The sequence below is a fragment of the Pezoporus wallicus genome, unplaced genomic scaffold, assembly GCF_028554395.1.
Source record: "Pezoporus wallicus isolate ANWC-B61680 ecotype Strahan unplaced genomic scaffold, APGP_CSIRO_Pwel_v1 contig_3181, whole genome shotgun sequence".
Classification (NCBI taxonomy): Eukaryota; Metazoa; Chordata; class Aves; order Psittaciformes; family Psittacidae; genus Pezoporus; species Pezoporus wallicus.
In genome coordinates, this window is record NW_026641700.1 from 1 (window position 1) to 24,105 (window position 24,105).

At 39.3% G+C, this 24,105-nt stretch overlaps 1 long non-coding RNA gene across 1 annotated transcript; it reads right to left on the reverse strand.

The window, feature by feature from the left end:
* Nucleotides 1-1,947: 1,947 nt before the first annotated feature.
* LOC130607631 (uncharacterized) lies at nt 1,948-23,913 on the reverse strand. The gene is made up of 3 exons (XR_008974295.1): nt 23,795-23,913; nt 5,362-5,546; nt 1,948-2,705 (listed from the first exon to the last, which is right to left on the reverse strand). It is a non-coding gene; the product is annotated as an uncharacterized LOC130607631 (long non-coding RNA).
* Nucleotides 23,914-24,105: the final 192 nt, after the last annotated feature.

Below are 24,105 nucleotides of genomic sequence, written 5' to 3' on the forward strand. Positions count from 1 at the left end.
CGCAGTCTTGTCGGCTGCCATCTCCCCCGCTGCGCGGTGCAGCCGTGCGGCCCGAACAGCGCCGAGAGTACTTTCCGCACACCGCAGTGCCGAGCACCAACCACACTACCGCAAATCAGCCACTATCCCCCGCGGGACTACTTTGCCGCCGCCGCCGCCGCCACCACCCTCCGCGCGCCGAGCCCGCCCCGCTGCCTGCGCCGCTCGCTCCTATTCGCCCGCAGCTTCCGGGTTCCCTGCCGCCGCGCGACGTACGGCCGTTGCCGGGGGACCGTGCAACTGGCGTCAGGACGCCGCAACGCTTCCCGCTGGGGGAGAGGGGGCGCATGCGCGCTGCGTTCCGTTCTGGGGGCCACCAGGCGCCATGTTGGTTGCTGTGGCATGCCGGAAGGCAGGGTTGTTTGGGGAGGGCAATGGCCACTTCTGTGTAGGTGCTTTCCGGTCCTTCCGCCACACTGGGTTGAGGGGCAGGTGTCGGCCGCTGTTTCGAACGTATTTTGTTCAAGAATGCATCCGGTTCTGACGTGCCGGGATCCCCTTAGGAGCAGCTTGTGTCGGTAGCAGTGAACCGGGGCTGCTTCAGGTGTCACCGTCTGGTGACGGGGAAACCTTCAAAATACTAGTTTAATGTGGGTTATCAGCCTAACTGGACTGTGTTAAGTATCGTTAAGGTGCTCGCCACCACCGTCGGTGGTCTTATGCCTGCAGCCCGAGTTCCAGCCTGAGAAGTGGCTGAGCGCTGAGCATTGGTCCAGCCCCCGCGAACCCCACATTTATACCGCCAGTCCGAGAGGTCCTTGCAGCTCTGTGCGCTGAGGGGCAAAGTAACCCTCACCAGAGTGAAGATGACAGTTAGCATGTTATTGCCATTATCTTTGTCATTGAAGTACCAGGCATGGGATAAATTACATTGGTAGAGTTGTAAAGATTCTTAAGTGTTTATAACTACTTGGATATACTACAGACAGTATTTTGGATATACTATATATAGTATTTTGGATACATTATATACAATATTTAAGTGCTCACCTTTGCTTAGATGTGTCTTTGTAGGCCCAGCAGCCACATATTGTTACAACTCTTGGGTAGAGACTCTGGACGAGTCTGGGGGAGCCACCTTCTCTTTTGATCCCCCATTCTGATCCCACATACCACGGGGGGGGGGGGGGGGGGGGGGGGGCGGGGCTGAGGTGAGGGGAAAGCGGCCCCAGATTCTCCTCTCCCAGGCACTAAAGGGTGCTCTGTGTTTCTGTCACTTGGAGTCAAGCTCCTGAGACAGGGACAGTCAACTGCCAAGGTTTGTAAGGAATGGGGATACTTTGTTTAGCAGAAGGATACAGTTGGAAAGAAAGAAACACACTTTTAGACACACCAGCTTTGATCGCCTCTAAACCATCAGAGCTTTTCAATGAATCAGGCCCTATAAAATGCATATTCCAAAAACATTATTTCAGGAACTTCAAGAGCAGGATCATTCTTTTTATTTTGTAATTTAAATTCTGAACATTCCATATAATGTCTAATGACTTCCATTAATCACCACTTCTCCAATTCCTCTTCACGTTAACTCCAATCTTCAGCATTTCTTTTACACATACACACGAGATAATCCTTATTCCAAGTCTCTGAATTTGTTGTTATGTTTTGTAATAAATATCTGCTGACCCAGACATTAGCCTGTATCTGTATTAGAAAATAACTGCCCATAAAGTTGCAATAGCAAGTTTTCTCATGTGTATGTATTTACTAGGGTAATTATTTATTTATATATGTATTTATATACACATATGCACACATATGTAAAAACTTTTGGTAAGCAATAGAACCTATATATATATAAAAGCACTGTACTACTTCTGTAACTGCATATTCTCTCTGACTTAATGAAAACAAGACAATCACCAAAAACCCACCCTGAGCAAAAGGCGCCTAACGTGGAGCTGATGCGAATGTCTGTCTCCTGCTCTCTTGGGCTTGTCACAGTGTTTATCACCAGTATCTAAGCAGCAGTCTGCTTTTTCCAGTGTGCTGCACCACCATGAATTTACTATTCCCTACCGTAGCTTTTCTTTAACAATCTTGTCAAAGTTCATTCAGTTTTAATTGTGGCAGCCCTGGTATCCAGCTGCTCCCCTCTTCTACATCATGACATCAAGAGGACAGTCTTAAAGAGTTTGCTTTGGCCATTGTGCTACGATTTTGCCAAAGGGCTTGTTTACCTGAGGGGCACTTACAGCAATGCTTGGTATTTCTTCCAGCATCATTTTGCCAAGTTTGTGTCTTGCCATTTCAAAATACTTTTCCCCCCATTTCGAAGGGACAGACAAAACAATACTTGTCAGCTGGCTTTTTTTTTTTTTTTTCAGTGTGGTGATTTCAAAAAAGGACTTAACACAAATAAAATCAGGTCTTTCCTCATATTAATACTTAAAACTTAATTGCTTGTGTGTGTGTAGGGTACAGAAGGAAGGAAAGAAACACCTGCTCTTTATGACAGTTGAAGCATACAGTCATGCAATCAAAAATGTTAACATTTTTCCTTCAAAAATACTGTGAATCCATCATTAGCTTCCTCCTAGGACAGGTGAGACAGTTGCCTGACCATGTCAGTATCATGTGCATTCTGCCTGAGATACAGCAGATCTTGCCAACTGAGCAGATCACAGAAAGCATCTCTAGTTTCAGCAAGGTAGGTATGCCATCTGCTGTGGAAGATACAGTATAAAATGAAATACGATTTGAGAATAAAAAAGTGTGGAAAAACCCTACTTCTAAAGTATTACCTCTCTTGGAGTTTTGGGTTTGTCAGGAAAAAAAAAAAAAAGAAGTGACCACAATTCAGGCTTTCAGCCCCAAACTCAGTTTGAAGAAACAAACATGGTACAGAGATGGGCAGGTTTTCTATGTTTTTCTTTTGCCCATTTCTAGGCTAAATCAGAAGAAGCCCAAAGGAGCCAACTGTAATTTGTGATGTGCAAGCTGAGGGGTGGGGAATTTTGAGGAGGAATAAAGCACATCTGCCCACAGGCAGAGGGTAATCCCAGCATCTCATCCCTCCCTCATCTCATCCCTAAAGTACCTTCCTTTAGTAAACTAAGTAGAAGCAGGCCAGGGTTTCCTCTCTATTTTGGCCTCACAAAGCAAACTTTTCCTGGCTCTGTTTTAAGTTCTTGCAGACTCGGTGCCAGCAAGGCAGCAATCTCCTACCCTGCCTTGCAGCAGTAGATGTAGATAACCTCTTCACTGATCACAGAAGACCTGGTTAGCAGGGGAGAAAATCAGGATTTGCAACATCCCAAATCTGACAGACTACTGAAGAGACAGAAGAGCATGGCCAGCTCCATCGGGAACTGGGAAAGTTACAATTCTGCCAGATGTAACAACATGGAAATCTTAGCAGCCTGTTGCCAAGTAAGTTCCAAAATACAAACAATTTAATAATGTGAGAAAGACTTTCTCTGCTACTAACAGAATTATAGAATTGTTAAGGTTGGAAGAGACCTTAAAGTTCATCTGCTTCCAATCCCCTGCCACGGGCAGACACCTTCAGACCAGGGGCAGACCAGGTTGGGTCAAAGCCCTGTCCATAGGAAGCCACTCTCAGGTTTAAAAGCTCTTAACCCTTAGGTGGCACTACACCATGAAGTAAGGAGTGTTTAAGTATTATTTCTCCCCTTACAGATGGAGTTCTTACCTAAAGCGAATTACTGTAAATTCGAGTATGTCAAATGCAGCTATTAGTCTCAGCTTGCTAATCCTCTTTTCTGAATCTGCCTTTCAAATTCAATAAAATGCACTTCTGTGAAGCTCATTTAAATAGAGTGTTTTTTCTTTCAGAGCGCTACAGAATATATTTTCCTGGAATATTATAATGCATCACAAACCATTTCAGTTTTCGTTCAGTTTGTGAGCAGTGACTAAGCCACCATAGGCTGTGTTTACTTTATCAATTCACTTGGAGCAGCAGCAGTAGATTGGCCATAAACTGCTGGTGCTGAGGTTTCTCACTCTCTGGTATATTCTCACACAGAAATTACTTTGCATGAGGTGGGAACCGGCTGGGCACCACAGACCTCCTTTACACATCTGGAAACTCCCTGCAGTAAAGCTATCTCACAAAACTTCCTCAACCACAGGACTTCTAAGAAGCAGCAAGTTCTACTTTCCCCTGTCTCATGCAGATACATTTCACATCGACCTCTGCTGACTACATAAAAACTTCACAGGCAAAGGAAGCCCCCTGATTTTTCTCATGTCTGCAGTTTCTAAGTGACACTGACACTTGTTTCAGATTCTGTTCTTCCATCTGATGCTAGAACACGCATTGCTTGGTGGCACAAGGGAGTGCCACCAAGTGCAAGGAAAATACCTTCTTACACCTTGCTTTCACAAGTGAAAAAGAGGGGCAGAACATCTTTCCGACAGCGCTTACCCCTGTGACAGCTTTGTTCACAATCAAATAGAGATGCTGAGCCTGGGAGACAAGCTTGGCAAGCAGGACCCCATTAACACTCAGGTGTGGAAAGAGAACAAGCAGGTAAAAAGCTTGTGAGAGCTGACAAACACAATGAGCAACGGAGCATAACGGATTTAGAGGAATGATGCCACAACAGACTCCATAAATTTCTATTATTATCCTTTGAAAAGAGGTGCTCATCTTTTCCTCAAATTACAGTACCTGACAAATAAGTCCTTCATGGCATCACTTACCTCCCCCTTATTCTAGATCTCATCTGATATTGCTTGTACACAGTACTGTTACATATTTTCCCTCCATTTAGCTCCCATAATAGCACCATTATCTTTTTCTGTTAGTGGGTTTAAGTCCAGGATCACCCAAATTGTGCCATGAAAGGCTTTCTTTGGGTAAGAAACAAACAAAAAAAGGTTTTATATCATCTTTGTCATTTTTCCCTTCCAGTGTCATCCAGAAGAAAATTGTGTTTCCAATTACAATTAATCTGGTTATCAAGGTAGTTGTGGAAGGAAAAGCATATATACATGACCATACATTTTGGGTTGTTTGCCTTCCTGTAGAGGTGGCTAGCCTAAAGCTTATGGAACTTTGGTTTCCACTTTAAACACTCAAATTGACAGAAAAGACTTTTTTAAGACCCAATCCTTAATTTGCAGAGGGCCAAAATGTCCAGTGTTGCACAATTAAGAGCAAACGGATCTCTAACCCATTTTGTGATCACATCAGTGCCTTTTAGCACAAGCAGGAACTGATGTATTCGTAACAGTGAGATGTCTGCATGACATACATGTTTATGTCCAACATGTCAAGCACTACTTCATGCCCTCCTACATTGCAGAGCACTTTGACCATTTTGGAGATGCAGAAACAGAAAGTGAATGTACCTGTGTTGAATGAGAGGCTTTGAGTAAATGCTGGTTCTTTCAGCCCAGTCAAAAGAATTCTTCCTGTTGTGCTGGCCTAAGCTGACATACACTTTGTAAGGAAGTCTAATGCTTGCTTTCGTTGGTACTGCAACAGTTAGGAAGCTGGAGTTTACTCAGAAATTATGTCTCCAGGCAGGAATAATCTATAAATCAGAAAAGATAAGTAAATTCTTATTAATTACTTGTTTATGGTAGTTTTTATTCTCAGCATTTCTCCAGACATTCAGAAAAATACCATTTGTCTTTTGAGAAGTATAAAGCAATTCTTTTTCTCTAAAGATACAAATGAAGTATTTAACTGATGAAGCCTAGATGAGCCTAGGTAAGCTGATGCAAAAGCCTAGATGAGGTGGTGCAAAAGCCACTAAAAGTATTCAGTACAGTTTTTCTACCTTCACACAGTGCAGTAGAATCTTTGTGTATGTTCTCATCATGCTTCCTTTTTTAAAGAAGTTCTTATAGGCATTCAAGTAAATTTAAACTATTTTTCCTTCAAAACTGTTAGTAAATTAAGAACACAAGAGTGTATTTTATGTCATGCAATTGCTGAAAGACATTAAGATTATTCTGACAGATTAATCTGACAGATTATTTTAAGGGATAGGAGGTTTGTTTATCTATTATTTGCTTAAAACAAAGTAGGCCTTTATAAAAACTTGATCTAAATGCTTTCATACTGCACATCTGCAGAGCATATGAAGATACCCTATTTATTTTGTTTGCTGTATAAAACCAACAGGAAATACTCCATTGGCAGCTATCATTGTTCTCTGTGTGAGACTGTAAGGCTCTGACTCAGCAGTCTCCAGTTCAAGCTGAAACGTCGGTATTTAATGTTATATGATTAAAGACATTGTTTTGGAATTTGTTTGTTGTTTTTTTTTAATTAAACTTTAATTTGCTGTGTAACATACTAGGAATGAAATAAATATTGTATATGACCCTGGATGAATCCAGGACAAAAATTCCAATCCCTATAGTGTTTTCTTGGCTTATACAGATAGATACAGATTTTATTTTGTTTCAAAGGTTCATGTTGGTTCTTCAAGTTCCAAATATATTTGACTGTAGTAGAAATCTTTCAAAGCTATTTTACTTTCTTTTTATCAGTCCTTTCTGCCTAATCTAAGTCAGTTGTAAATGCGTATGGCCTCAAAGGAAGGAGAAGAGCAACATAATGAAAATAGTCACATGTTCCAAGATGTTGAAAAGATGGAGTGCTATTCACAGAATTATTTACATGTCTCAGGAGCTAGAGAATCACTGTGGACTGACATATGGTAACTGTATGTCAGCATATGCATGTGCTGCATCTACAGCATATATCCATTTGCCAAAGTCTATTTGTGTTCAAAGTTGTAGCAAGAAGATCAAGTTTAAATGTAGTCAGAAAAATACAGAAGCATGATGATACGTTTAATTTTTAATTTTCTCTAGAACCAATCTTGAACGTTATTTATTCTTTGGTTGCTCCTTTCCCTGACCTTAGAGACTATCTGCACAGTTAAATTTATCCATCTCACCCCACTTTAAATTCTCAGAGTCAGGAAATAGGACTAACACTGAGGTAAACTAGAAAACTGGCACTACAGACTTTCTGAAGCTTTTACTTTTTTTGGCCTCTATATGAGAACAAAACTTGGGCCTCTTCAAGTTGCAGGGAAAAGATTTAAGAGATGCAGTGCATACAAACATGGAATTAGGAGAGGGGAAACTTTCAGCTCCCTACTCTAAAGCTGATAATTCAATACCCTAACCGCTGTGTCATTGTATGTTTCTGGTTTCTAGACCAGAAATCCCATTCTAACGCTGAGAAATCTCCCTTTGGAAAATTTTGCTGAAGTTAATATAATTTTTATAACTTCGGTTTCAATGAAATAGAGAGATTAGAAAAGTGCTGGGAAATTTCCAACCAATTTGCTGTGAGATATGAGCTAAGCCCAATTCCCATGCTTTTTCCCATATAAACATTCCTTCCTCTATCTCAAAATTGAGGATAGCTGCTTTCTTCAATTTTAGGGCCCATATTAGAGCTAATAAACAGTATGTTTGACTGTTCTGGCAACTAGAAAAGTAAATTATTATGAGTTGCAAATAATGTCGACAATTAACAGCAATAATGTTGAATATTTTGTAATCCTTTAGGGGCCTAAAAATTTCTTCCATTACTCAAAATTAAACGGAAAGTGAGCATTTTACTTGAGGGTACTGCATGATTGTGAAATAGTTTTGAGTGAGGAGAGAAAGCTGTGCAACTTGCAAGTGTAAGAGTGTTGTTTGAGTTACATAGATAAAGTAAACATAGTATGTATTTCCCTTCTACACAGAAACATGCAGGGGAGACTTTATATTTCTAGTCAGAAGGCCGAGGAATGGATTCTCTTCTCAAGATAAATACAAAATGATTTTGCCAAAGGAGTATCATGAGATTGACACTGCTATACTTGAGAAATTCATGCACATTTTTGAGTCTCAAACATGAGTGAATGCAGCAGACCAGTAAAGCAATTATTTAATTATTCAGTTTCATTAACTGGGACATGGGATAACTACACGTGTCAAGAGCTAGAAAGAGGAAAGCTACTTTTAACATGCTTAAGTCCTAGGATTAGACAATCACCAGAATTTCTGCCTGAGGATGACAGCACTGAAATCTACTGAAGGTTATTATCATAACCAAACACAGTGGTGGTGGCTGAGGAGAGGCTGTGTGATCTTAACTGCAGTTTCTGCTTCACTGCATTACCTTGTCATGACATTAGCGCATATTTTACATTCTGTGAGGGGAATGCTTCCCTCCTCCTCTCTGCTGCTTAGAAACAGTGAACAGATGAGATCTGACACTTGAAAACGCTATAGTGAGTTGTGACCTCATCAGGGTATAAGATGATCTTAGTGGATGCAGAAAATTCAGATGCTCTCAGTATTTTTTTTTTTTTTGTCCAGCTGGTGTCTTACCATCTCCAGTAAGATCTGAAATACAAAGCTGCTTCCAGACAGCACTGCCTTGTTACTCACTTGGCTTTACTGCCCTTGTCAGAGTTAACTGGATTTGTGACATAGTCAGGCGTTTACTTCTTGATTCTTGTTGTCCCTTGCCTTACAGGACACATATGCCAGGGGAAGCTAGAGTACATATAGCGAATACTAAAAACCTGAAGAGACACATGGACACTGTCAAGTTTTAGGAACTAAATTTAAGGAAATGTGTATTTAAAATACCTTTTATTATTATTCTAACCTATGCCAATATTATCACTTGGCTCCTGATTTTTAAGACAATTGGAGCACTTAACAAATCTATTTATTTAAATATATCCATAGCTCTCTAGACAATCTAATATCTCCCTCATTAGTTCGGTCAAGCATATAAGCCCAACTAAATCTTATTGAAGATGAATGATATTTTGGGGAAGAATGCACACAAAAGACAAACATGAGGTTACATTTCTAGTAAAATCTTAGCTTTTTTAAGTATTAAAAAAAACTATACTGTTTATTAAAGCCACTGCCCAAAGCCATGATTTTATCATCCCTTCTTTTGTGTGTGAGCTTATATTTTGTACGAGATGACAGTCTCAGGCTATAAAACAGCTCTTGTGCAATTCGCTTTCTAAACCTTTGCTACTATTACTAATGTGATATTTTGCTGTAAACATTTTAAAATACAATGAAAACCAGGTATCAATAACTGTGATAAGCAGTAAGTGATTTAAAACAAAAGCCATAAGACAACTCCATTTACACCTACTGCAAAAACATGAGTTTGGGGACAGATTCACTGGAAAAGGATTTATTCTTAAATGTGTCTACCTGATTACAGGAGTTTTGGTTAGATGAGGCATATCCATAGCCTTTGAGAACACATAAACACATATGCACGCTCACACCCATGGCATACCACTATAGAGGTCACAGTGGATGTAGTCTCCTATTTGGGCTTGAAACAAGAGTAAAAAACCACAGGTTGGGGTACATACAGAAATAGCTGAACATTCATATATCAGCATAAGCTAAATTTCATAACTTTTGTATGGTGTTAAGAGCAACGAGAGACAGACCGACAAAGCAGTTAAGCATGGACTTTAAGCTTGTATCTAAATCCTTGCAAAGTTTATAGCTATGCAGTTGGAGCTATGTCAGTATGTAGCTGATTATATGATCATCATAGTCTACTTTATATAAGCATGTTGTTATTAAGTTTGTCAGCAGAAATGGAGTTAGGCAACTCATTTTAATCTGTAAGTGTTGTAAACCCAGTTAACAATACTTTCATATCAACTAGTGCAAAAATAATACACAGTGTATTATGTTAATTAAATATTCTTCATTAATTTCATTGAGGGTAATTATATATAAAAATATATAATCTCCAGGCAATAGCCCATAAAATATTTGGTGTATCACAGTTGCTTCATTAACATATCTCTTTCAGCATCATTATTTCACTTCAGTAAAAGAGAGATTTATTTACATGGCATCTAGGAGCAATCCACAAGCAATAGCTGGAGCATGAAAAGTTCTTCTCTAACCATGCCTGCTGTTGTGGAATTGATTTATTTTTGGGGTAGAGCTCCATTAGGAAAGATAAGTTTTCTAACAAGCTATTTAAAATGCAGTGAACTATTAAAAAATAATCAGGAAAAGAAAGCAAAATTGCTTTGTATGCTTTTCTTATTCATTAGCCTGCTGAGTAGTGGTTAGTACTTTATAATACACTATTAATTCCAAGGGTGTATTAACTACAATAAACACATAACTGATTAAAAAATTGCCTGTTAGTCCAAAACATGTTGCTGAGGTCTGGTTGAATCTAAAATTAGATATCTGTAGGAGAAACAAAAACAATGTTAAGATAAAAAGAAAAGCCAAAATCCCAGCAAAACATAGTGCTCTGTCAGAAGCCAAATTCCAACTTAAAAAGCAACATTCCCCTAAACATGCTGTTTCGTTTTGTGTCGTTTCTACATGAACCTTGGAAAGCAGGACTGCCACAAGGTGACATGCTGAATGCATAAGGCCCTCTTTACGGATACAAGCTCTTCCTTAGTGACAGGAATAGGATCTCCACTTGTAAACCAATTTCTTAGAAAATTACTAAAAGCTGGCACAAGATAAAACATCTCCAGACCTGAAGCTACCACCTTGCTGGGTAGCAGTCTGCACAGCACGTCACCCCATCACCATGGGGACTCTTTGAGTGATAGCTGGGATGAAGTCCACCTGGCCACCTGCTCTGGAGCCTGCAGCCCTGGAAGTGCCGCTATCCCTCATGTAGGGGGAGCTGCAGCTTTTGGAAGACTGGGCAACCTGCCACATGGATGGGTATATGAGTTGGCATAGAACCAGCAAGTTTCTGGCAAAAGCCTGACAAGCTTGGGTTCCACAAGATTTTCCATTTAAAACTAAACATTATGATTGCTATTCATACCAATGCACTAAATAGCTTACATTAGAGAGTGCTTTTTGTAAAACTCCATTTTATCCCTCCAAAATACACACTGAATAGAATTTAGCCAGTTTTTCATGAAGTTCAGCTAAAAACAAAAAGTCACACAATATATGTCTAATTAAAATAAACAAATTCACACTGAAGTAAGTAGATCCATATAATCTGCCTGGTAAGTCCATGCCATCTATTGCCTGCATAGTGCATTTCGGTGCATTCTAGAAATTCTGCAACTTTCTAAGAGACACTGCTGAAATATCTCAAGCAATGTATCTGCTTAACTGTGGCACTTCCTCAAGGAGGCTATGGCCACACATGGCCAGACATTGACTTTAAAAAAAAAAAGAAGTTTCAAATGTTACCACTCTTCGAAGTTTTTGTTGGCTTCCCTTAGCTAGAACTAGTAAAAAGGATAATGTGATCTCTTGATTTAGCTCAGCATGAAGTTGCCTCAACAAACTTTATCAGTCTCCAAAAGTATTTTAGACAAAGTAGCACATATTAATGTTAATGGAGTTACACTGCTTATTGTATCCAGCTAGAACCTTCAGCTTGGGTTTTGCGGAGTTTGCTTACATATTTAAAAGGGCAGGAAAACTTATAGCCCTTCCACTGCTAAACAGCATATTAACGAAGTAATTAAGTAACAACTACTTAGCTCTTGGTGTAGGCAATCTCAAAAAAAGTTTAGTAGCCTGTGTAAAACATTATTTTGGGACTGAAGGTTGAATCCAATTTTCCTTCACACTTTTGTCAGTGCTTTACAATCTGACATGGTGGCTGGCAAGTCACGACACAAGTACATAGTGCTTTACAGTCAGGAGTTCATGGTAAGGAATGCTGACAGAGTTGTCCCCTGTGAGTACCTACATCTCACTGCATTTGGTTTTCAACATTCCTCTGCCATCTCAGAGCAAATGTATCCACTTTAGTATTACTTAGCTTGAGGCCTATCACTTGGGAGCAGAATAGCTTTATGCCATGTCATGTTCTTTCAGCTCTTAAAACTGCTAGAATCAGTTTCTGCTGTTTTGTATACCGAAACTTCTGCTTTTTTTGCTGTTGTACCAGTACAAGATTTCAGAAAAAAATAGCTTGCAAAAGACAGTGAAAAACCTTGCCTCAAAGTCTCCATTTTATATGTTCCACAATTTAATTTGTTTGACCAAGGAAGAAGGTGAAGGCCAACTCTTCTCCCCTGATATCCAGCAGGCAGTCAGTACACATTTTAGTGCACTGCTGTCTCACATGCTCTTGGAGCACCAAGAGAAACTTGCGCATTCCTTGTAAGGCTTCCACTTTGGTGAATCTCTGTTTGGCTCCCTTCCTAATCACACCTAGCAGCATCCAGCATTGATGCTCATATTGCACTAGAATATAATAACTCTGTAAATGTGGAAAAGACCCATATTTGCTGAAGTCAATGACTGCAGCTAGCAAAAGCCATACAATACATAAAGGACTATATACTGCAGATCACCTTGTGTAAGTCACAGCCTTTTCTACAGAGAAAGATCTTTTATTTCATGCACTGGTATTAAGCTGAATTTCTTTTTCCATCTTACATGTCCTTGGTCACAGGCATTTTTCATGAGACAAAACAAATGCTGATTCTCTATGGTCTGTAAAGGAAAACAGCTGCTAGTTATAACAGGGGTTTCAAGAACACTTGGTCAATCAGTCCTCATAGAAGGTTAAAGTACCTCCAGACTATGTTACATCTGTCAAAGCAGCAGCAAATACAACAAAATGTAGAGTAGATCCAATTTTTAGTGTGTCAGTAGAATCAGACTGCAGTTATTTTTAACTGCCTTGGAAAGCTTAGCAGGCAGATACAGTTAATCCTTTAAAGGATTTGCAGGTATTCATAGCTTAATAAGTAAGCATAGTGGATTAAGCCAATAGAAGATTGTAGAGAGTCAAAGATAACCTTTATATATGCTGTAATTCAACAAATAAAAAGAACAGTTTATTTCATATACTTTTTCCTGACAATCACTCTCAATTGTCTGTATGTGCCAGAATCCCCTACGCTGATAAAATAAAAATGTTAAAGCCATGAAACTCAATATATGTGATAATTAAATCATCAAACAGCAGTGAATGTTCGTTGTCATTTGCCCATTGCCCAACAAACCTTTGGAATAGCAGAACTACATCACGAAGATGAATTAAAAATGCATCTACTTATGCAATAAGTAAACAATTAAACTAAAATGGTAATATTGCATTTTAGGAAGAAGGGAAAAAAAGGATGAGTGCCTTTTATAAGTCAGGCTTTATATGGCTTTTATTCTTCAGAATGAAATATTCACACTACGAAACTCTCAGGATTCACAGACATAGGCCCAATTGAGAGATTTGGGTCCTTCAGTATATTCATACATGATGTAGAAAAGTACACATAATAGAAAAAAAAAAAAACAACCGGAAAAAAAAACACAACCCAACAAACCACACAAAACCACCAAACCACAACAGATGACACAAAACTATTAGGCTGAGGAAATCTAAAGCTGGCTATGAAAAGCTTCAGAGGATGGTTCAATGATGAGTGGGTAATAAAATGCCAGAGGCTATTTAGCATCAGCAAGTGTACTACACATCAAGAGAGGAAGGGAAAATACACATATATGTATATACATAGGGTGTTAGTCAGTATCACCAGGAAAGAAATCTGAATACACCTGGTGCTTGAAAAAGCAAACAGAAATCTAGGAATTATATAAAAATTAACAGAGAATAAGCACAAAAGGTCCACATTTATATACATTCAAGCCCCAGATACATTATGAATATCATATGCAGTCAGTCATTCCATTATCAAAAATTGTTATGGTAGAATTAGAAAAAATATCTGAAGGAGGACATGGTAGAGCTGTATTAAGCCATAAAGTTTATGAAAAAGGGAAGCTGGTGACATCACTAGTTTTCATAGTACAAATATTGGAAGGCATGCACTTTATTGGTAATAATAAACTAATTTCCATCAGACATTGCAAGGCTCAAACTGCACATGGATCAAAAAATCATGACTTTATGAATCCAGCATTCTGTTCAGCAGGTCAGTGGTAACTATTAAACAAGAGTCTCCTAGCCACTGAAGGCTACAAGAACATGGGGGGGAAAAAAAAAAAAAAAAAATCACCTAAGCATGACTGCCTCCCTGCATTTTTTCTGGAAGCATCTACTTACTAAGACAGGTTACTAGGTCAGGTGGACTTTTCTGGCTGAATTTAGCAGTTCTCAAGTCCTTATGATTAGAATGACTGAAATGTGTAAAAAAAAAAAAAAAAAAATAAAAGGAAAAAAAAGCCAAACAATAGACAAGAAATGTGTGTGACCAGGACCTCTCTGGTTCTATCACTGTTATCTAAAAAGAAACAACATTGAATAAAATTGTTTCATTAACTGTACAGCTGAAGAAGCCCAATTCCCTATGCATTTTTAAGGTGTCTGACTTCCAGAGAAGCCACTCCTTTCACCCTTCAACTCTGTTAACTGAAATACATATATATATACACACAATAGTTGAAATATATGTACAAAGATATGAGCAGGTTATTACTCCACAAGGTTATAATTAGGACTCTGCTCTTCTGAGATTATTCAATAGTAGAATTTATTGTTGACTCTGACACTTGAACAGAACTGCGAGTCACAGGAACACAGGAATAGAAGGGAACTCCTGAATGATCTGAACCCTGCAAATGATCCACTCCTTCACTTACAGTCATATCATTTAATACTTTTCAGAAGTTGACCAAATTCCCTCTTAAACTACTCAATCAGATGGCAATCTCAAGGCATCTCTGCCCTGACAGGAAATTCTTTTTGATTTTTAGACTCAGTGTATCCCTAGCCAGTCAATGACTTACGCTCTTCTACTAACACTGTCCCTCAATTTAAACAGAGCTTTCTCTCTCTGGTGGTACATTCAGAGAAAGAAATAATACTTTCTGTTAATACTCATTTTGCCTGGCTAAAGTTAAGATCCTTTTAGCACTTCTATTTTACAACATGGAATGCAACTTGAAGAGGTTCAAGCTGACTTGGGAACCCACGCCAGTCTCTGCAGTACACTACAGGTACTCTAGACCTGTATACAAGAGCTGTATAAAATCTGTTAGCGCATTCCTTTTGAGCCGATGTGCCCTACCACCAAGACAGCCAATTTTCCTCTACATGTATTCAATGCCAAACTAACATGGCTGTACTAATTCACTTCTGGAAATAGTTTAGTGATGGTTAGATCGATTATTTCTATACCATACTTTACTGTGTAGTGTAATTATGATCCTAATCTCACACCGTACACTTCTAATCCCATAGATTACCATACTCTTCTCCTCACTGACTCTGTACTGATTTGCCTTTCTGGAAAGCAGAATTTCCATGAAGCAGGCTCCAATTTTTTCATAGTATCAAAGTCTATGATAATCTTTGACATGCAAACTGAAAAGATTTTCAGGGTTTGCACTGACAGCTTTGCTTGAATGCTCAGCCCTACAAGCCACCACATGACTGAAGCTTAGTGACAACTCCATTATAATGACATCCCTCATCATTTTGGAAGAAACATCTCCTTAATATCGTAGTGGCAGATAACTGGTATCATCATCACCAAGTTCCTAAGAGATGCCCAAGAAGGGAAGAAATGCAGTTATAACACGTGATTTAAACAAAGTCAGCCACAAATCAAGCAGTCGCTCTCTCACTCCCCCCCCTTTTTCTTGGCCTCCCCCTGGAGGGATGGGAAGGAGAATCAAAAAGAATGCAACTCCCATGGGTTGAGATAAGAACAGTTTAGTAACTAAGGTATAACACAAATCACTACTGCTACCACCAATAATAACAATGATAAAGGAAATAACAAGGGAAGAGAATACAACACCTCACCACCAGCCAACCGATAACTCGCCCCCCCCCCCCCCCAGCCCAAGCACTGCCAGATACCTCCTCCAACCCTGCAGTCTCCCAGTCCTTCCGGGTAACCCTCAGTTACATCCTGGGCATGACGTGCTGTGGTATGGAATACCTCTTTGGTCAGTTTGGGTCAGGTGTCCTGTCTCTGCTTCCTCCCAGCTTCCCTCCTCCCTGGCAGAGCATGAGCCTCACAAAGTCCTTGGCCAAACCAAAACATCATTGTTATCAGCGCTGTTCCCAGGCCGGAAGTCAAAACACAGCACTGCATGGGCTACCAAGAAGGAGAAAAATGACTGCTACTGCTGAACCCAGGACATAACAGTAGGAAATGAAGATGGACAGAACACCTAACAATGGTTCTGCCCTTTTTTTGGTCCTTTTTTAAGGACAGCCTATTTTAATTTCTCACACATTCCAATCTTTGCTCTATACAATCCAATTTGCTTAGCCAGCCTGGACATTTTCCATTCTTCATGGCTTCTCTGGCTCTGTTCCACACTGCAGATCTGTTCCTGCAAGTCACTAACAGACACTGCACAGAAAACAGTCTCAGGAAGTCTACCATTTATATGACTGGATGTTCACTGACATATTGGTTAGCACTTGTTTTGAATTGAGGAAAGGCAAGAGTCTAGGAATGGGAATGTGAGCAATTGCTTGGACAGCAGGCTTTGTCCTGACACAAGAATGAAGGAAAGACCCACAGAAAGATCAATATAAATCTTAACAAAAGGATCTGAGGACAGAAAAGGTAACACAAGGACATAGGAAAAGTTTTCTTACAAAGCAAAGAAAATACAAGAAGCTCCAGGACCCTAACGGCCCAGAGTGGCTTGGTGGATAAAAGAATGAGGGGCTTTCATATTTTTAGAGTTTAATAAAATGCAGAGAGGAAAAGGGCTGTGAAAGACACAGTGGATTAGGAGAAAGGACACACTAAAAAAGCTGATAACGCATATTCTTATGGAAGCAAGGCAAAATATTAAAGTCAAATATGCAGACTATATGTATTTACCACAATATGAAACCACAGAGTTTAAAGCAATTTATACTTCAAGATATATTTTGAAAATATATAACATCTGAAATCAGACTGTAGAAAGAGATCTGTATTTGCTTAGCAGAGGAAGCAGGGCAGCGGTTCTTCCTCATTCCCTTTCTGTCATCATGATACATGTCCTGTTGGCACTGTGCCTGGCTTCTGTGCACCTCACATGCTGAAGAAATGAGCAAGTAAGAAGGAACAGCCTGCAGAAAGTTTCCATGCTTGACTATCCTTTCACACTCACTTTGTGTTGCTGCAATATGTCTCGTTTAAGAGACATTTCACATAATTTAGTTCAAATTAAGAGAAGAATCAGCCCCATGATGTGCTTCACCACCAGTGAACCATACATCTATGCAACAAGCCCTTAGCGCTCCTGACCAGCATTTTAAGTGTCTGTCTGAAGGCAAAACAAAGCAATTTGAGATTTCAGATGCAATCTGACTGTAATGTGATGTGAACCAGAGAGATTCTTCAACTGAAGAGCCACTGTCAACTTCTTTCCAAACCAGGGAATATTGCATTAATAAGCACCAATACTCATTTCAAAGCCTTAAAGTACCTCACTAAAACACTTCCACCATATTCCTACAATCAAAGCTCAGCAAGCTTCCACTATAAATCATCATCTTAAAGACAGATGCTACATTGCATTTGCACATGCAAAGAACTGGGAGGAAAAAAATTCAACCAAACCCAGCAACCCCCAATGAGAAACAGAATGCTGCACAGCTATCAATAAACACTTTTTTAACCAAAACCCCCACAAACAACCCAATCTGTAACTTCTTATAAAACATGCATAATGGATGAAATGAGAATCTCTCTTTATTTTCCTTGGTACTTTAAAAACCTCAGGTGTTCTTGCTGTGAATCAGTTTCATAGCACAATACCCCCCTGAAGTAAGATTTGAACCTTTACTTTGACAAGATTCTTACCAAAGTAATGAGAAATATCAGCCATGTGGTGCAAGATTTTTTTCCTTTATTATGAGTAAATAAATATATATTAAAAAAAACTATTAAAAATCTGGGGCTTTTTTTTATTTTTATATAAAAGTCTGAATCACAAATGCAAATAAATTTAACATTATTTTAAAAGACCAGTTAACTCTCAGGTATATCCATAGACTTGCTCCCAACATATAGGGATTAAGAATTAAACAGAGGCCTATTGACTACTGACTGCAGCTTCAGTGAGCGAAGGTCAGGGAGGAACCTGAGAGGGTGCTATGAGAGGGACAAAAATGAAGCATCTGTTGCTCTGCGGATTTTTCTCTCCTCCCACACGTTAAAGACAGCGATGCATATGAAGCATGTACAGCGTTTATATTTAGCCAACCAGGCAATGGGCCATGGCCCTGTCCCATTACTAAGTTTATCTCAAGGACAGCAACAAACACCTGGTGCTGAGATCCAATTTTGTCCACTCACTACTTTTTAAATATTGCCTTACAGGTTAAAAATGTGCCTGGACAATATGTCACTCTAGGTGCAGTTCTGCTAACTGGTTTTGCACATAACACCTCAGTACAACACAAGGATAGATTTCATCAGCACTTACAGAAAAGCCACCCCACCCCCCCCAAACAAACAGGCCTCTTTCCACTCTAAAGAACCTAAAGAATTCTGCTTACTCAACATATTATTTCTTTAAGGTTTGCTTTCAAGTAGGAACTCTTACTGCCAGTATTTCCCCTCTCATCACATTAATAACTTGTTTCCCAAACATCCTAAGACACTGTGAGGCTATTTAAAACAATTCTCAGTATTGCAAATTTTTGTTTATCTTCTGTTTGGGCTATATTTTTTTATCAATTTGTAGAGTAGAATGCAGGTTAGTCTTACATTACTTGATTATACTAACCAAATTCATCCACTTACGCAGTTGTGAAGATGCGGATGATTTTAACAGGCAGTTTTATTGAAAAGGACATCATATTTTCCAGAAATACTATTCACAATTCACAGAAAGAGAAATATGGAAGAGAATATCCTCCTCCAACATACAAAACCACATATTACTTAGTTAAAATATCAGTTTCTAACCTACTAGTTTAAGGAAGCGTGCATATATATATATATATATATACACACACACACACACGTATCTGAACTCTGTAGACCTTCAATGACTGGAGTTTGAAGAGAAAGATGGAGGGAATCACACTAGCTTGTGTTAATAACTAAAACATACTCCAAAGTTTTTAATTTTTAACAGATAGCAAGCCGAAAGTAGAGATGTCTTTTGGCAAGTAGCAAAACCTGTAACAAAATGTCTCCCATGAACAGCTAGGATAGAATGGGAGTAGGTCTTAAGATCATTAAATCACTGAGAAGATAGAAACCTAAACCCAATATATTTAATACAATACTCACATAATTAGAATAGTTTTTTCCAAGTTAAGCCCTCTAGAATGTTTACTTAATTGGCAGCTAAAAATGCTTAGTGTCAAAGGAGGACTCCAAACTTTGAAACACTACCCCCTTTCAAGGATTTTATAGGTTTGGAAATACCACCCAATGACTAGGCCTGAGGGAAATGACCAATTAGAAACCATGTCCTGCAGATAAGATTCTCAGACCACACAACAGAGTAGTTAGGTGATGGTGTGGCAGCCCCATCTTAGAAGAGCATGTTTCACATTTACATTAATTATTGCAAGGTAGCCTGAGTACACATTTGCACTTTTGTAGATACTCATTAGCTGCCTCTATGAATACTCTCATTTTCCTGACTGGAAAAGGGGAAATATAACCCTCATTTTTAAAAAGGGAAACAAGGAAGACCCAGTCAGTCTCACCCCAGTACCCAGCAAGATCACGGAGCAGATACTCCTGGAAACTATGCTAAGTCACAAGCACAATAAGAGGGGTGACTGGTGACAGCCAACATGCATTCACAAAGGGCAAATTGTGCCTGACCAGTTTGGTCCCAGTAGGGCCACAGCATTGGTAGATAAGAGAAGAGCAACTGACATCATATACCTGGACTTGTGCAAAGCATTTGACACTGTCCCACACAACATCCTTATCTCTATAAATGCACAGCAAGCACATACTTTTAATCATCAGCCAGACAGGTAAAGAACATCTTAAATTCTATTGCTTCCAAGTAAATTTCAGGGTGTACTTACACACGTTATGGTGTTCTGCTGCAGAATGGTAACAAATTTAGTTTGAAGAAATAAAACATTGTATCTGAAATGAAACAATCTTTATCTTTTTTGCAGCAAGCCATAATACTCTGCTTCATAAAATCAGTTAGCCCTGCAGATTCTTAAAAATTTACAGCACAGTATGTAGAAAATAAACGTAGAAGTGTTGTTGATAGAAGTGTTGTAGCTGTTGATATTATTAAAAACACTTCCAAAAGTCATTCCCGTCTTCAGGAATGCTTTCTCGATATTGATTGCACATAAATTCAAATAATGACAAATCACTTTTTCTCTTTCTAAGGTTTATTTTTGTACTTTTTATAAACTACAGCCAAAGGCAACAAAACATCCTGTCGGAAATTTTAGGTATTCTACTTTTTCATTTCTGCCTTTTCAAAGAGATGCTTTCTGCACCGTGAACTACTGCTGTGTATTGAGCACTGTGACCTTTATGATTTTGGTTTCAACAGAAGGTCAACACTGCTAAGGCAAAACTTCTCTAACAATCCAAAATGGATCTTTTAAATGTAATTGAATATAACAAATCATTTCCATAGGCTTATGACAAAAATGCATTCTAAATTCATAACCAATTTTACAGTATTTAGCCATTGACAATAAATGCAGAGAAGCTGGCCCATTACTTTTTGGATTTCATACAATGCTAATTCAGACAAAAGTTTTTATGTGAAAAGAGACAGCCAACAAGGAGCCTCCTGTTAAGAACAAGCAGAGGGGGTACGGAATAATCAAAGCACATCAGAAACTGAAAAGGCACAGAATATGAGAGAAACCAAGAGTCCATTCCTACAATCACTAGCCCGCTGTGCACAGGAGGTGCTGGTCCTTTCTTGGTCAGCATGGCATAGCAAGCTCACAGCTACAAAACCAATTCCCTCTTGGGGTCTGCACTTTGCCATCACCCCGCGGCAGCTCACAGAAGGATGTGAATCTTGCTTGTATTAGTAAATGACATTATTTTACCAATGACACGTCATAGGTTGCCATTATTTATGCATAGTTAAGCCACTGGCAATACTTTTTCAAGTTAAAACTTGCTAACAATCAACAGCTGAAACATCATAGTTGATGGACCTGATTTTTCATTATCTTCATTTGTTTTTTATAGTCATACCTACTCTGCAAGGGTAACAGTGACTTGTTGCAAGATACTATCAAATCAAAATGGTAATTTTAGGTAAGAAAACACAGTTCAAACTTATAACTTCAAAACTTACAATTTGATAGTCTGGATAAACAGCTAAAAGTTGAATGAGGTAGGAGAAAATGAGGCTTTTATGTTTGCTAGGTACCGTTAACATCAGTTCCTGTCCACAGCTACCTTTCGGAAAAAGCTGTGTGGAATGTTGTTCCCATATATTCACAAGATCACTTTGCCAGACAGAAAATTATTTCACAGGAAAGGAAAGCATGTCTTATTGATTCCCTCTCCCCTTTTTTATATTTACTTCATCTTCATTACAGGCTTTTCCTTAATTTCCTCTTCCTATAATGCTGCACAGCTAACTCTATAAATAATTCAATCGAGATACTGTAGCAGCATACTGAAGTTGATGAAGACTTGATTTTCTCAACATTTTTGTTTCCATTTTGATTCTTTAACCTAATCCGAGAGTATGACTACCAAGCATTTCCATTTTCACCTTCTCCTCTGCAGCTCCCGAGACAGAAATAAAATAGAGAGGAGGCAGAACAGGAGGGAGGGATTGCTTCTGGTAAAGGTAGCAAATATACTACACAAGCATCATTAGAACTGTTAGAAGTGACAAGCTGGTAAGTGAATCCTCAGAGAATTTTGACTGTGCACACCTCTTTCAAAGGGACACAGCAAAATCCTCCATTACAAGAGCATGAGACAGCGAAAGCCACCTTAAAAAGACTACAGAGTGAATGGATGTCAGGGAAAGAAGGAGGGGAGAAAGAAAAGAGGTGGTCTGTCTCTCATTGTGAATAATCTTCGGTAGACTTACAATCACCATATATATATACGATTTTTTTTTTTCCCAACTCGGCATTAGCCTCTATAAAAGCAGAAAAGCAGGAAAACTGCACCATTTTTCTCAAAATCAGCATGTTCCCTATTAAGCACAAAGCAACATGCTGTTATTGTTTTTCCAGGTAGCCTTTTATTTTCTACAACTTTCACATTATTATTTACTTAATTATATATAAATTATTATAATAATTTATAATTATCATATACACATTCTGGTTTCAAAAAATATGTAAGGGAATATAATTTACATACCTCAAGTTTATATAACTCACGTGCCAACAATACGATATGGAGTATTAAAATAATAAGTAACATGAAATAGTTCAACACTCTTGTTATTTTTAGTGCCTCTGGAGTGAGGTGCTAAAAGCTAATTCACTGAATTTTAGAGATTTTTAGAAAGGCTTCACAAAAAATCTCAAGACCACACATCAGGATAAATAGCAATCTATTTCTATGATTGTGTTAAAACCAATGTAATCCTTTTTGACTGAAGAAGGTTGCTAAAGTGTAGACTCTTCAAACTTGTTTCAGTTAGAAAATGTACTATAGAATCTGCTGGGGCTTTAAGTTCAGTTTTTCCTTTCTCTGAGAACTTCAACTTGACCTGCAACTGAGCTGACCTAACTGTTTACTGTCACTGAAATGGCATTCCCATCTCGTTGCTTTCCAAATTCAAATTCCTCCTGCTCTTCCTTCTCTCCTTACTCTCTGGTCAGTTCTGTTCCACACCCTGTGTTCCGGCTCTGCCATTCATCGAACCCTTTTCCACAAGCTGATTCAACTCACTAAACTGGAAGAGATCTTCTACCATGCCAGTAATCAATTTTCTGCTATTAGAGTGATTTAAATCAGTTGATCTGAGAGTGATAAAACCCAGAGATAACAGAAGAAGGGAGCTCACAGCAGGCCACAAGAAGGCCTTGCAGAAGCATGCAGCAAATGCTTTTTTCCTGGTGGCTTTTCAGCAACATTCCTCTATCTAGTTAAAACTGTTTACTGGATGACACATCTCCACCAAAACTTTGACAGTTTTCTGCAGCTGCTGTCTGTCCAAAACAAAATACTTTGGTCCAATAACTCTGTTATGGACCTGTGCCTCTGTTATGACAAGTATCTGTAATTCAGTACATGGCACCAAAATTTACTTTCATGACTGGCGACCTACAAATTCCAACAACTGATCTCTACCTAAAACAACACATGAAAGGAACGTCTTTGGTTTGGGCTGCAAAGCAACAGAAAGCCATTGAGAGAAACACGTAGATTTAAAAATAATAATTAAAAAAAATCCTGCTTTAAAATACTACTTTAAAGGCAGTCTTTTCTGAATAAATAAATAAATGCAGGAGCAAGAAAAAACCTGCAAGTAGGAACTGCTGACATACAGAAACTGTTAATACTGACACTACCTTTCTGTATATCCAGGGACTCTGGGAACGTTCCTCCTTTGTTAGAAAGGATGTACACAAGGAAGCACCCATTGTGTTAGCTTTTTCCTGAACCGAAGGGGTAAACTCGCCCATGGAGTTTTTAAAGCATTTAAAGGTGCTCATGTGCTACCCTAGCAAACATGTTACCTCTGTAAATTAAGGAAAAAGAGTTGACATGCTTGCTTGCTTGCTTCTTTTGGACTTCTAGCAGGAATCGAGTTGTGAAAACGATAGCCATTTGACCCATCTTCTCCCAGCTCTAAAACTACACTTGTGAGAGAACAAGTAATAGAAGGCCTCCCGGAGAAGAGAGGACACCCCTGTCCTCCCCAAAATGCACATCTCGCCCCCAGCCGCACTTACTGCCCTGGATGCGAGGTGCCTCCTCTAGGGCTGCGGCTGCCTAGGGAACGGAGGGCACTCTACCCACACCACCTCACCGCGGCAACCGGCGCAAAGGCGGACAACGACCGCTTCTCCCCTCGCTCCACCAGGACAGGACGGGACGGGACGGCCCTTCCTGCAGGGCCTGGGACTCGCACTGCAGACAACCGGAAGCACAAGCACGCACCCCCTTTCGCTCCTGCTCCCCCTCTCCCGGGGCGGCTGGCAAGAACGAACCCCTAACTCAGCCGCAAAGCTCTCAGAGGGGACGGTGTAAGCGGAATCGCTCG